This window comes from Lissotriton vulgaris, chromosome 3_1, assembly GCF_964263255.1.
Source record: "Lissotriton vulgaris chromosome 3_1, aLisVul1.2, whole genome shotgun sequence".
Taxonomy (NCBI): domain Eukaryota; kingdom Metazoa; phylum Chordata; class Amphibia; order Caudata; family Salamandridae; genus Lissotriton; species Lissotriton vulgaris.
The window spans coordinates 512177970-512192300 of record NC_141689.1 but is presented as its reverse complement, the minus strand read 5'-3'; the positions used below and the strand labels follow the sequence as shown (position 1 = coordinate 512192300).

At 43.5% G+C, this 14331-nt stretch overlaps 1 protein-coding gene across 2 annotated transcripts in view; it reads left to right on the top strand.

The window, feature by feature from the left end:
• The window catches only part of IQGAP2 (IQ motif containing GTPase activating protein 2), a 1114959-nt gene that overhangs the window by 588072 nt on the left and 512556 nt on the right, over positions 1-14331 (top strand). The window lies entirely within an intron of this gene.

The window sequence follows — 14331 nt, the reverse complement described above, 5'->3', positions numbered from 1 at the left end:
AAACATTAAAGAACTGAATTGTATCTATAAATAATTTAACAATAACCCATCGACCATCTGAGTAAATTTCTTGATGAGCAATTGAAACATTAAACTTTTTATGACAAAGAATTAAAACACCATTTTTCTTACCTAAATCCGGGGAAGAAAAAACATTGCCTACCCAACATTTCTTTAATTTAGAAGCTTCAGCATCAGACAAATGGGTTTCTTGGAGTAGAGAATGTCAGTTTGTAACCCAGCTAAATGTAACAGTACTCGTTGTCTCTTAATAGGGTTACGTAATCCCTTAATATTCTAGGTTGTAACTCTGAATTTAACTGGAAGGAGATAAAATAACTAAACATTAAGCTGTTGTATTTCTATCTAGGACCCTAATTCGATATTCCTGATTCATGCCCTTATGTGGTTATAATAAATAGTATCCTTATAAAGGCATAAGAATCATATCCATATTTAGTAATAGCCCATGCAGTCCAAAGCACGGCAAGGCTATTCCCATAGACTCCTAGAAAGCACAACGCGTTCTTTAAACAAACCAAGCCTCCAGCAGCCCGGGAATTCCCCCTGCTTTTGTTTTGATTTGCACAAGAACTCCTGGAGTCCAGAAAGAACTGTTAGTTCTTAGTGACGTCTTATGTCCAACCTTACGTCAAACCCGGCACCTTTCAGGTATAAATATACCACCGTTGCCTTAAGCAAACACACGGTGGTGTGGAGCAGAGCGGCTATCTACTTATCCGAAGCCCAGCTGATGCGAGAGCCGAAGGAAGCCGCCCCTCCCCTTTGACGCGCTGGAGAAGCTGCCTTTTCTCACGCCGAGAAATCCAGCTCCGGTGTTCCCAAGTCACCCTCGCGGGTTGCTGGGAGATAGAGTCCTGAGAAGCGAGATACAAGACCTTCATTCTATAACCAAGGTACGGAGCTGATTAAAACTTTAGAGAGAATTCTTGATTCCGATACTTGGCAAAAAATTAACCTAACTTAAGACTGCAACTTACTTACTCCTTCCAACGTATTAGGCTTAGGTCAGGTACACCGGGGTAGGCGTATCTTAGAAGCACCAGTTGAGTTCGTTAGTCAATGTTTTTATGTATGTATATATTTGATCCATTTTAAAGTATCATATGGCTAAGAAACCATATTAATGCTTTTACAGTATTATTTCATAATACTACTTTTACTGTACGCACTTTACTTTATGATAAGTATTGCAATTGTGGCAATTCATTTCTCTTGCATGAGAAAGAAGACTGCTCAATAAAATAACACCTTTTATTGAAAACGCCCGTCTCTCTATTTCTCTGCACTCTGGTGAAATTAAGCATGCACGATTGACTGAGTGAAACAGCTGTCAATTGTTTTCACAAGACTCTAGAGATACACTCTTTATTCTGAGGGAGCAAAGTTGTCATGTTTATGCGGTTATCAGAAACGAATCCCTTCTTGTCTAAATCAGGACGGTTAACCCTTTCCTGAACATTCAAGAAAGTTTCTAGTGACCTCTGAGCTAGCTGGCAAAACTAATTAAGTCTAACATAGTCAGTAGAGACCTAGATGACCTCAGTCCTACATATACACTGCTGTTTGTTATTCTAATGCGCAGAGCCTATTGGGAAAATAGGAACTACACTACAAAGCAAACAATGTAATGTTCAGAATCAGATTTGGGAATGCTCATTAAATATGAACCAATGTATTTAACAACAAGGAGACATTGAAAAATATTTGTGAAGATAATAGCAACAGTAAGAGCAATAGGTAAGTATAGGAGTGAGAAAGGAGAAGAAAGTTGCAGATAAAAAGATAAAGAAAAGAAACAAAGAGAAGGGAAAAAAGAGAAAAATTAATGTTTAAGGAAGAGGAAGAAAAGGGAGAAGGAGAAGAAAGAGAGGATGAGGAAAAGAACAATGAAAGGAGACTGTACAATTCATCAATCAATACAAAATGGGGCTAGAAATTAATTCAAAACGAATGACGACGGCAATACATACCTTTGGGATGATGCAAAAGAAAATACAATGAGTGGCGACACGAAGGAGAAGATGACACTACGAACCAGGGAGAGTGCATCACAACGGGGGTTCATGAGAACAGATAGGGAACGGAACTTAAAAATATATCAAAAAGGAAACACCTGTAGAAACATAAAAGAAGCCAAAATTCAATGAAAAATAGAAACGGGTGATAATACAAATATTAACAATAACCTGCAAAAAGAACTGAGGTGAGTCAAAACGATTCAAAGTACAGTTTCAGGAAAAATAAAAGAAGTGAGTCAAGACTTTAAAGATGATACAGTGGAAGAAGGACCAGTAGTGTCCATGAATGAATTAGAGTGCAGGTTAATACATTTCTTCAAGTCGGCTGGATCATCAAAAGTAGAAGTATTATTTTGGAATGTAACTTTGAATAAACATGGATGAAATAGTCCATAGCGTGCTCTGAGAGTACGTAGAGCTGGGCGAAGATCAAGGAATTGTCCGTTGCTCAAGAAACCTCCTGTGAAATAAAAAGCTCTGAACCTAGCCAAACAAGTTGTTTTTCGTGCTTGGCTGCATTTAAGACTAGCAGCAAATCAGTAAATTGCAAAAATAGAAAGATTACAGCCTGTGCGCTCGCTGAAAATTTTGGTTTGTAGATGGAGGAAGATCAAGAAGCTTTACCAGAAAATTATTGAAGAAGTTGACAGGGTCAGTACCCTCCAATCCTTCAGGAAGACCATATAAACATAGATTATTCAGTGCGAGGTTGCTCTTTCCAGGGTAGACACTTTAGTAGATAAAGACTGTAAGACTTCGACATGTTGCTCCACTGTGATGATGCAGGATTCCATAGTTTCCCATTAAAGTGTCCAACATTTGTAAACAAGAGTTAGTTTCCTCAATGAAGGGACGCAAGGCGCGAATTTCGTCAAGTACCATGTCCAAAGAGACTGGAGAGTTAGCCATTGGTGGTGAAGGAAGTCCTGTTTGAGCCTTTTGTTGGTGGAGGACGTTTGCACTTTGAGTGAAGACGGTGGTAAAGTTGTCGCTTTGGATGGAAGAGGCTGCGCCATTTTAGGTGTAGCATGAAGCATAGAAGTTGTATGAGGTGAAGCCGGTGTATGAGCCACGTGTCTGTTATTAGTGAGAAGTAGCTTTTTAGTCCTGCCCATAAGGCAGGGAAAACGAAGAAAATCTGTTTAGTGAGGGGAAAACACCAAAAGAACCTCACAGCCAGTCAGAAAATTCCAGAAAATATAGCGTAATTGCCTGAAGAAAATTATTGCGGAGAAATAAAGTCACATTTAGGCAAAATGCACATAAGAAATCCTCAGTATATTAAAGGTAATATCCTGTTGAAGTCACATTGACAAATAGTGCAGCATGTTTGTGGAGAAAAATGGAAAAGTTCATATGTTAAGGGAAACAAAATGGCCGCCTTATATCAGCTGCAGTGATTATAGAATTTAAGCATCAAAAGGAGCAATAGCAGGCATTTTTCTTAAAGCAGTCCGTTCTGGAGAACTTCTGATTTTGAAAACGCACCGTTTCCATACTGAAATTGCGCTGGAACGGCAGAAAACACCGCGGTTGCTCTCATTGCGATGCGGAGCTCCAAGCTCAGGCGGCCATCTTGTCTGGCGTCACGCCTCCCATGCCATAAAATATTTTACTTGCCCAGCCACACAGATGGGTTTATTTTTATTTTCCAAATTTAATATTTTACATTTTACTTAAACCCCTAACAAAAAGTCTCCTGTTGCATTTCATGACTGCCTTGCAGTTGTATGTAAGTTAGCCGTGTTTCTTGTTCCTAAACATAAATATTGTTTTTGATGCCTTTAGGATATATAAATTCCTACAAGGTAGAGTTTGTTCACAATATGGTATTCTGCCTATAGTGGGTAGGACCACTTTTTTAACATGATACTTCTAAGTTCGTGTTGGTTCCGTCCCATCTTTCTATTTGTTCCATGAAAAAATATTCATCAGTGATCATTGGTGAAGAAAATGTACTTGGTGTGCTAAAGTTTCAAGTATCAATGTTTTAAAGACTATTTTTACAGTGTCAGTGTGTTCCGCAGGATGCTGCATCTGATTGTTATACCATCCAAACTTGTGTTGTACTGCAGCACTAGAAGTATCTTGGTCACTGCTTGTAAGTGTAGGAGGATGCCAACTGGTTGGAGATCACCAAGACTTTTCACTGCTTCCATTTTGCATGAGGTTATCAGAGAGCCAATTGCACCCGGTGGAGCACTGCACGGCAGGAGTTCTGCGTCCCTGCTTCTCTTTTTGAAATCGTCGAGTAATTTTTTTTTTTTAAATATATTTTTATTGGGTTTTCAGATAACTATGGGGATTAAGGCAGCATTGCAAAATCAAATGTATGACATCATAGAAATTCTCAAGCCGCGTGTCCCCATATCCCCTCCCCCGCACCTCCCCACCCCACCGGTGTGCCTTAACTACTCGCAATGTAAATAGATTGGAGCATCGGACTCTTCTGAGTCAGGTAATTCAACAACAGTAGTGCAGTACAGGTAACATAGTTTTGTTGGAGCACAACACTTGTTCTAAGGAGCATACCCAGTTGTACTCTACCAGTTCTATGATGTCAGGTGAACCCTCTTGACCTTCCAGGGCCGAACCCTCCCCCGAATCCATCTCAGTCGCCTGTAGTGTTGCAACTAAGGCCTATCATGCCCTCGCTGCTTCCAGCGCCTTTTCGTTATTAGTTCGCAGGGCCTGTTGTAGCCTAAGTGTATCTTCGCTCAATGCCCATTTGAGTAATTCTGCCCTCCATCTCTCAACGCTGGGCCCTCTTGCCGATTTCCAGTGCATTGTGATCTCTATCTTAGCTAATACTAGGCCCAAGTCTATAAATTTGCTCGGCACTTTCATTTTAGAGGTGTGTGGGAACCAGTGCAATAAACAAATACCCTGATCAGGTTCCATGTTACGATCAGTTAATCCCAAAAGCAAATCAAGCACTTCCTCCCACTACGTTTCCAAACAGGAACATCCCCACATCATATGCCGGAAGTTTGCCCCCTCTAAACTACAGAAATCGTTGAGTAATGAGCGTGCATTTATCTTAAATTATGGGCATACAAGAGTGGTAGTAAAGTTCATGAATAGTTAACTGAACTCTGACCAGAGAAATCCCTTTAGATTATTTGCTTCCACATAATATGATGGTTGTCTGTAAGGAATACTTTTCTATTCATTAGCATTCATGAAGATGGTACATAAGGACTGCATGGTTGGTAAATACATAAAGTGATACATATTTCTATGTATGTAGATGGTATTTATATAGCACAAACTTAGCTAAGAGGCAGCACAGCTGGACATAGTCAGAGGCGACCATAAAGACAACGAGTAAGGCGAGAGGAAGCTGGGTTGTAGACCGTTAATGCATTGTGAGGTAAAGTTCTTTATAGAGGTGAGCCTTGAACTCTTTCTCTAAATTAGAGCAGCATTGATGCAATCCTGATGGATACACGGATGTTGTCCAAAATGCTGGCAGCCTAGATGGAAACATATATGTTCTACATACAAAAAATGTCTTTGAGATGTTGATGGCCAAGTGCTGGTGATGCAGCATAGTGCAGGAGGTCTAGAAGGCAGAATTCATGGATGCTTGAGTGTGGTGTGTATCACTAGTATTAAGGAGGTGTTGAAGTTGGTTATCGAATTATATACAATGGTGAGATATTTTAAGAGTTCTATATTCTTTGCCATTGATGTTTGCACCTTGAGACACCCAGATTAAAAAGCAGCACTAAAAATACCATTTCACTTCCTGGTTAACTGCAAATCTACAAATCTCTGAAGCTGGTTCACAGTCCCATTACTTTTATTATTCTTATCTACAGCTATCCCCTGAAGAGTTTTTGTTCCGTCTTAGCACATCAACAACAGGTCTATTGCCATGGCCTTCTATCATTCTCGTTGGCCTTCTCTATTCTACCTTCTCTGGGCACTTTGCTGGACCTTCTGGTAGGTGGTGAAAAGGACAAGAGAGTTACATTGGGCTACCAGCATGCTCTGTGGAGGAGAGGCAGTGCTTCTGATGCCAAGGACTGTGCAGAAAACTCATCTAGGACCTAGATGCACCAGCATCTTTATGAAACTTTTTCAAATTGAAGGGAATGCCTTGCGAGGAGATCTCGCTTCTCTCTCTTTTGTTCTTCTTTAGGATTATCTCCTGCAGGACCACTGTCCCCTGCTGTGCACCTGTAGTTTGATTGGCCTCTTATTGGTCTGTTCACCTATCCCTCCTCTTCCTTCTGAGGACACTTTGTTGGATCTGCTGGCATGTGGTGAGAGATACAAGGAAGCTATGTTCTCCATTAGCCCCTAGGCTGTCTATACACACTCTGAGGAGCAGCACGTCAAGCACCAGTGGCTGCTCCCTCTCTTTTATCCTCAGATAGTTAAATATCCTTCAAGAGGTGCCACTTTTTTTCTTTGGACAAAGGTGGTTACTTTGATTACCTACAATTTATGCTTACGTTGGACAACCTCAAGTTATTCAACAGGTCTCATGTATCATTCAAGCTAATAACTATGGCCCCATCTCATCTGGAGTGCTTGCCTTGTTGGACAATTGTGGGATATTACATTCCTCTGCACATCACTCAGTACCGCCTGCTTAGCCATCCTGCGACATTTATGGAATCCTCCTCCATGAAGAAGTATTCATTCTTCAGTCTTAAATATCTTGTCAGGCATTTCTGCAAAATACACATTGTCATCACTAATGAGGACCTGGATGTCCTCTGCCTACAGGGACCCAATTATGACTGTGTTCAGAGCTATCACATGCAAAAGAAAGGTGGGCCCCTTGACTGGAATTAAAACCAATGACCTTTAGGAAAAAATGTACCGATTCCCTTACAGTTGTTTGCCTCCCAAATTCCAGGATGGGAATGCCTGGCTCTTTTGCTGTTTATTTCCCCTAATGATATATGATCAGGGTCACGTGTAGTGACTGAAACGGGTACTAACTTGTTGCGTGTAATAAAGAAATTTGCACAAACAATATTAGAGTCTGTCCCCATCTATCCAAGGAGAGTGGATTACTGTTGGCAAATATTGTGGCATATATATATATATATATATATTAAAAAAACCATAGGTTTCACACCAGTTATAGTTAGCTGAACATTTTACTCATACAAAACCATTGAAATTCCAATAGTTAGTTGGACTCACTATAAATTGCGCGCCCACAATCCACTGCTGATGATGTCACATGTTAAATCATTCATGACCTGGTCAGTGACATCACTGATGACATCTCAAATGACATCACTTATGACATCATCCAGTGTCTTTGTGTTTCTGTAAAGTTCTATACATCATTTGTGTGTTACTGTAAAGTTTGAATATGTATTACATATTCAAGAATGAGTGGGTGTATAAGTGTCTGGATGAAGGATTTAGTTGGTGCGTGACTGTCTGTATGAGTGAGTGATTAAATGTGTCTTACTGAATGCATGGGTTAGTGACTAAACTGTCTGTATGTGTGCATCATTATGTCTGTTGTTGTGTAAGGTGCTGCATGTGTTGATTAGTAGCTATATAAGTGGGTATATGGGTTATTGATTGGTTGCCCTAGTATTTGTATGTGAGGGTGAGTGTGTGTGGGAGTGGCTGGGAGGTGTGTGACTCTGTGCATAGATGTGTGAGCAGTTGATTCACTTGGTGTATGGGTTTAAGAGTGCATGTGGAAATAGCTGTATGGACGGTTGACTGTGTGCATGGCTGTGTTGGTGAGTGAATGGATATCTCAGTGTTACATGTCCAAGTAAGTACCTATGTAAAACACAGTGCATTTGAGAGTTGGCATATATCAATGACTATACATGAGAGTCTGCGATTGCGTAAGTGACTGTATGGATCAATGTGTACTTGTATCAGTGATTGTTAAAGAGAGTAAGTATGTGTTAGTATATGTTTGAATAAGTAAGGTGTTGTGTGTATAACTGTATAGAAGAGGAAATGGGAGTGTGATTGATTCTTTGCATGACTAACTAGGTTTGTAAGTAAGTCCATGGTTGAGTGGCAGTGTGTCAGTGTCTGTATAGGTGTATGAGTGCATATGATAGTGTTGTATTGATGAGTGACTGTATGTGTGAGTGATGGTATGGGTGAATGAGTGGATGTGTGTGTAAACTTAGGAATCAGTGAGTGTGTATGTAGGAACTAGTATTGGTGTGTCAATGGTTTCAGGAATGGTAGTCTGTATTCAATACTGGATGTATCAAAGATTAGATTAGAGTGTGAGGAGGTGCATTATATTATCACATAGATGATGTCATCAGTGATGTCATTTGAGAAGTCATCAGTGATGTCATCAGTGATGTCACTGATCATGTCATGAATGATGTAATATGTGACATCATCAGCAGCGCGAAGCCGCCCCGGGACGTACCCACGGCCCATTCGCCTGCCTCTCCTGCAAGTTCAACTGCTTCAGGACCCTCACCAAATCCAACCCCCCCATACACAGCTCCGACTCTAACCGCCTGAAGTGCATCCTGCTCAACACCCGCTCGGTCCACAGACACGCAACGGAACTCTGGGACCTACTCGACACTGCGTCACCGGACATCGCCTTCCTTACAGAAACATGGATGAACACTACATCTGCACCCGACATCGCCATAGCCATACCGGACGCTTACAAGATCACCCGTAAAGACCGCACCAAGCAAACAGGAGGAGGCATCGCCATCATCCACAAGAACACCATCAAAATCACGACCAGCTCCGAGGATAATCTTGCAACCGCCGAACATCTCCACTTTCAGATCCACACCGACCCTAGGACCACTCATAGAGGCACCCTCATCTACAGGCCTCCTGGTACCCGCAGTCAATTCAGCGATGACATCACCGACTTCGTCTGCCCACATGCCCTCGCCTCCGAGAACTACATTCTTTTCGGAGACTTCAACTACCACCTTGAAAACAAACACGACAGCAACACCACCACCCTTCTGGACAACCTGGCCAATCTCGGACTCAAACAACTTGTTGACACCCCCACCCATGTCGCCGGACACACGCTCGACCCTATCTTCACCTCCAGCAAGCATATCTCCTTCGATCGCACCACAGCTCTCCATTGGACGGACCACAGCTGTGTTCATTTCAGCTACAAAACCACCCCGAACGCAACCGCCCACAACCTATTCCTCGGAGAAACTGGAACAAAATCACCTCCGACCAACTCCTCACATCACTCCACCAAAACCCTCCCACCCTCTCATTGGACCCAAACCAAGCGGCCACCAATCTCAAGCAATGGATCACCCACAGTGCTGACGAATTAGCACCCCTGAAAAAACACCAGATCAAATCAGATTGCAAAAAGGCTCCCTGGTTCAATGATGACCTTAAAAAATCCAAGAAGCTATGCCGCACCCTCGAGAAAACATGGAGAAAAAACCCAACCACCGACAACATGTCCATCCTCAAGGCTGCCACCCGCAAACACCACCAACTGATTCGATCCGCTAAAGAAATCAGCATTCAAGGATCGTCTTGACAACAACAATCACAACAGCAAGGAACTTTTCAACATCGTCAAAGAATTCACCAACCCCACCGCTGCATCTAACGACATCACTCCCTCCCAAGACCTCTGCAATGCGCTATCCTCCTTCTACAACAAAATTGCCGACATCCACAACAGCTTCGAGAATACTCCCAGCTTCCAACCCCCCCACACCCCTCAGATCCTACTCCGCCAACTAACAACCTCACCGCATGGAACCCAATCACCACTGAAGACACCATCCGCCTAATGAACTCCATCCACTCTGGTTCGCCAACTGACCCCTGCCCCCACCACATCTTTAACAAAGCGAACTCCATCATCGCACCCCATCTCCGTGATGTCATCAACTGCTCGTTCAACTCTGCCACCTTTCCAGAAAACTGGAAACACGCCGAACTCAGCGCCCTTCTGAAGAAACCCACAGCAGACCCCTCTGAACTTAGAAACTACCGACCCATATCCCTCCTCCCATTCCCGGCCAAAGTCATCGAGAAAGCCGTCAACAACCAGCTCGCCGCCTGCCTTGAATCCAACAACTCCCTCGATCCATCTCAATCCGGATTCCGAGCCAAACACAGCACCGAAACGCCCTCATTGCAGCAACAGACGACATCCGAACACTACTGGACAACGGTGAAACTGTGGCCCTCATTCTACTCGACCTCTCCGCCGCTTTCGGCACAGTCTGCCACAGCACCCTTATACAACGCCTCTGCAGCATCGGCTTAAAAGGAAAAGCCTTGGGCTGGATCACCTCATTCCTCGCTGGGAGAACTCGGAGAGTCCGACTTCCCCCATTCACCTCAAAGGCCACCAAAGTCATCTGCGGAGTACCACAAGGATCTTCACTCAGTCCCACCCTCTTCAACGTCTACATGAGCCCACTCGCATCTATCGCACGTCAACACAACCTCAACATCATCTCCTACGCTGACGACACCCAGCTGATCCTCTCCCTAACCAAAGACCCTAACACCGCCAAAACCAATCTTCATGAAGGCATGAAAGAAGTAGCCGAATGGATGAAACATAGCCGCCTAAAACTCAACTCAGACAAAACGGAGGTGCTCATCCTAGGATCTTCCCCCTCTGCCTGGGACGACTCTTGGTGGCCTTCCGCTCTGGGCACAGCACCCACACCCACAGACCATGCACGAAACCTTGGCTTCATCCTAGACTCCTCTCTCTCGATGTCCAGACAAGTCAACGCAGTCTCATCCTCCTGCTTCAACGTACTTCGCATTCTCAAAAATATCTTCCGTTGGATCCCCCTCGAGACAAGAAAGACTGTCACCCACGCACTGGTCACGAGTCAACTGGACTATGGCAACACACTATACGCCGGAATCACAGCAAAATTACAGAAAAAACTCCAACGCATCCAAAACGCATCAGCGAGACTCATATTAGACATCCCTCGCCAAGATCACATCACCGGACACCTAAAAGACCTCCACTGGCTTCCCGTCAGCAAAAGAATTACATTCCGCCTTCTCACCCACGCACACAAAGCCCTCTACAATCTAGGACCCGAATGCCTCAACACTCGACTGTCCTTCTACAAACCCACCCGCCAACTAAGATCGTCCAACCAAGCCCTCGCCGCCGTCCCGCGCATCCGAAAATCCACCATGGGTGGCAGATCCTTCTCCTTCCTTGCTGCCAAGACCTGGAACTCACTCCCCACTCACCTCCGCCTTACTCAGAACCACAGCTCCTTCAGAAAAGAACTTAAAACCTGGCTATTCGACAAATAATGAACCCCCTACCCAAGCGCCTTGAGACCCTCTGGGTGAGCAGTGCGCTATACAAATACCCGAACTTGAACTTGAACTATAACAAATGTGAAACCTATGTTTTTTTAGTGAATTTCAATGGTTTTTTAAATGCTAATTCCTAACTATAACGATTGTAAAACCTCTGGTTGTTTCACTGAATTTCAAAGGTTTTTTAAAAGCGAATTCCTTTCTATATCGAATTTGTAACCTATGATTTTTTTTTATTTGCTGTTTTGTGTAAGTATTAATAATTATTATTATTATTTTTTTATCATTATTTCCTGGGGCGCTCAGGGTGCGCGCACCGGTAATCTCTCCGGAGAGCGCACCGAGAGCGCTATTTCTACGTTCGTTAAAAAAAATATGTATGAAAAGTAAATAATAATGCAAGACATTTAGTACCATACTTATAAAAGCAGTATTTTTGATTTTGAAATGAAAATGAATTTACATTTCGTAAAGCTATCAAAGCGTCACTCAGTCTGGGCCGCGTAAGCGCACCCGGAAGCGCCCACGTTCGCGCCACGTAAACGCCCCCGGAAGCGCTCCGGTGCGCGCAGCGTAAGCGTGTCAAGTCATGTGACCTTAAAATAACTCTTTTCATTGGTTGCTAACAGTTTTTTTTACAAAGAATGAAATCCCCACCCATTTCCTTCACTTCTTCTTTCACTTTTGTGACTGCAAGACCTGACTTTTTGCTCTTGGATCTTTGTTGGATTACCATGGCTGCCAGAACATCCAGCAGTGAAGATGACACAGAGACATTTATTGATGAAGAGGTTCCTCCGCCCCGGGTAAAAGAACACTTCATATGGAAGTTTTTTTCCATTCCAGATGATAAAAAAAGTAAATGCTCCAAAGGTGGAGTGCCGGATTTGTCATACAGTCCTCTCACGGGGTGACCCCACCAAAAAATATTTATTTGGGAACTCCACCATGATTCGCCACGTCGAGAGGAGGCACCCCCAGAACTTTGCCCGGGAGAGTGTCAGAGCTCTGGCACAAGAGGCTCCCAGGGATGGTGCCTCTACTTCAACCGGAGGACCAACTACATCGGTGAGGGGGCGACCAGAAGAGCTGATCCCTAACATTCAACCTGCATTTAATGAAGCCGTAATTAAATGCAAAAAATGTGATCAGCTACTTTGTTATGGGGAACAAAGTGTTATGCTCATGGTTCGAGCAATAGACAACCACCGCTGCCAACCCCAGTCCTAATTTTGATTATTTTTTTTTGCTCCTGTTGAGCAGTTTCCCATTCCCTGTTTTTGTTTCTGTTGAAAAAAAAGGAAAAAAGAAGAAAAAAAAAGTTTTTTTCAGAACTACCTCTAATTCTCATCAAAGAGCTGTATTCTTTAAAAAATGAAAAAGAGTAACTGAAGTGGAGTGCAGTGAGAGAAGAGAGGAAAATGAGTGAGAAAGCAAAGAAAGGGACGAGAGGGGAAGGGAAGTGAAGTAGGGGGACTGAAAGAAGGTGAGTGTGGGGAACGAGAGTGAGGAGAAGGAGAGTGAACATGGGGAATGTGGATAAGTGAAGAAAATGTAGTAAAAGAACGGTGGTGTGGAAGGGTAAGAAAAGAGCAATGATTTTTAGGAAAGAGTGGAGATACAGACTGGATAAAGACAATTGAGTGTGAGACAAGGTGAGTAAGGCAGTGAAGAAACAGAGAAAGTGAAAGAAAAAGTTAGAGTAGAAGACTGAAGGCAACATTTATGAGGCCATGCGTCACTTTTACGCCGCCGGTGCGTCACTTTTTGTGACGTACCAGTGGTGTAAAAAATGCACCTTGTTGAGTCATATTTACAAAGTGACGCATCTAGGTAGATGCATCACTTGTATACCCCCACGCCACATTATACCTGCGCCAGGTGTAATTGTTTGCAAAGGGGGCGTATTGACGCAATAAAGGGTTGTAGAAGTGACGCAGTGAAATCTGAGATTTCACTGCGTCACTTTTACGACACCGTTGCGTCAAAATCTTGCGCCTACCTCACAGCAGGCGTAAGACTGACACAGGCCCTTTCATATGGGGCTGGCCCCATGTGAAAGGATGCATTGCTGGAGTTGCGCCACTTTTTTGACACACTCCAGCAATGCATCACTTTTTTTTTTTTTTTTTTTCCCCCAAAACCTTTATTGCACTTTGCATAGTACACAGCGGAATGCCTACAACCCTGCGGGCCGGCCGCTATCAGAAGATCGTTGTTCACAGTGTTTTTCAGCGAAAAGGATAGTAAAGCAACAATTACATTAAGTGTCCGACGGAGCTTACTGAAAAAATAAAAGTGCAGTTTGAGCAAGTGTTCAAAGCAGAAAATGAGGTTTTGACGGAGTTTTCTCGTTTTTGAAAAATAACAAACTCATAACGGGAAACAGTTAGGAATGACAGTACGGTCTGGTACGAATCAGTGCATTTCAAGTTACACGTGTCTCTTGGGATTATGGAAATCCGACATCCCATCTCAGTACATGCATGCATCTATCTACAACACATGTCCCCACCCCCCTTTACTCATAGTTCTAAGCTCTAAGATGAGGCCTCATGCAGCAGTCATGGCCTCCATCCCACCCATCCATCCCGCCTAGCCTCAGCCCTCCTCATCCTCGTCGTCGGAGTCGTCCTGATCATCCTCTAGTAAGGGTTCACAGATGTCCCCTCTATATTCATTCCATTTCAACCATATCTTATTCCATTTCCCCGGGCAGGCTCGGTTGGTGTATACTGCTCGCTCGGTCAACATTACTCGATCCATGTTCAGGCACCACTGGGACTTGGTTGGTAGTTCTGCCGCCCCCCAGCGCTGTGCTAGGTCACGTTTCGCTACCATTAGCCCCGCCGTGACCCAAAGTTGCTCGTATCGGGACAAGTCGGTAGGCTCCCATATATTTAGCAAGCACCTTCTCGGGTCAGGCAGTATGGAGTGGTCTAATGCTTGTGAAAGTGTGCGGAGTATTTGTTTCCAGTATTCCTGGATCTTGGGACAGTCCTAT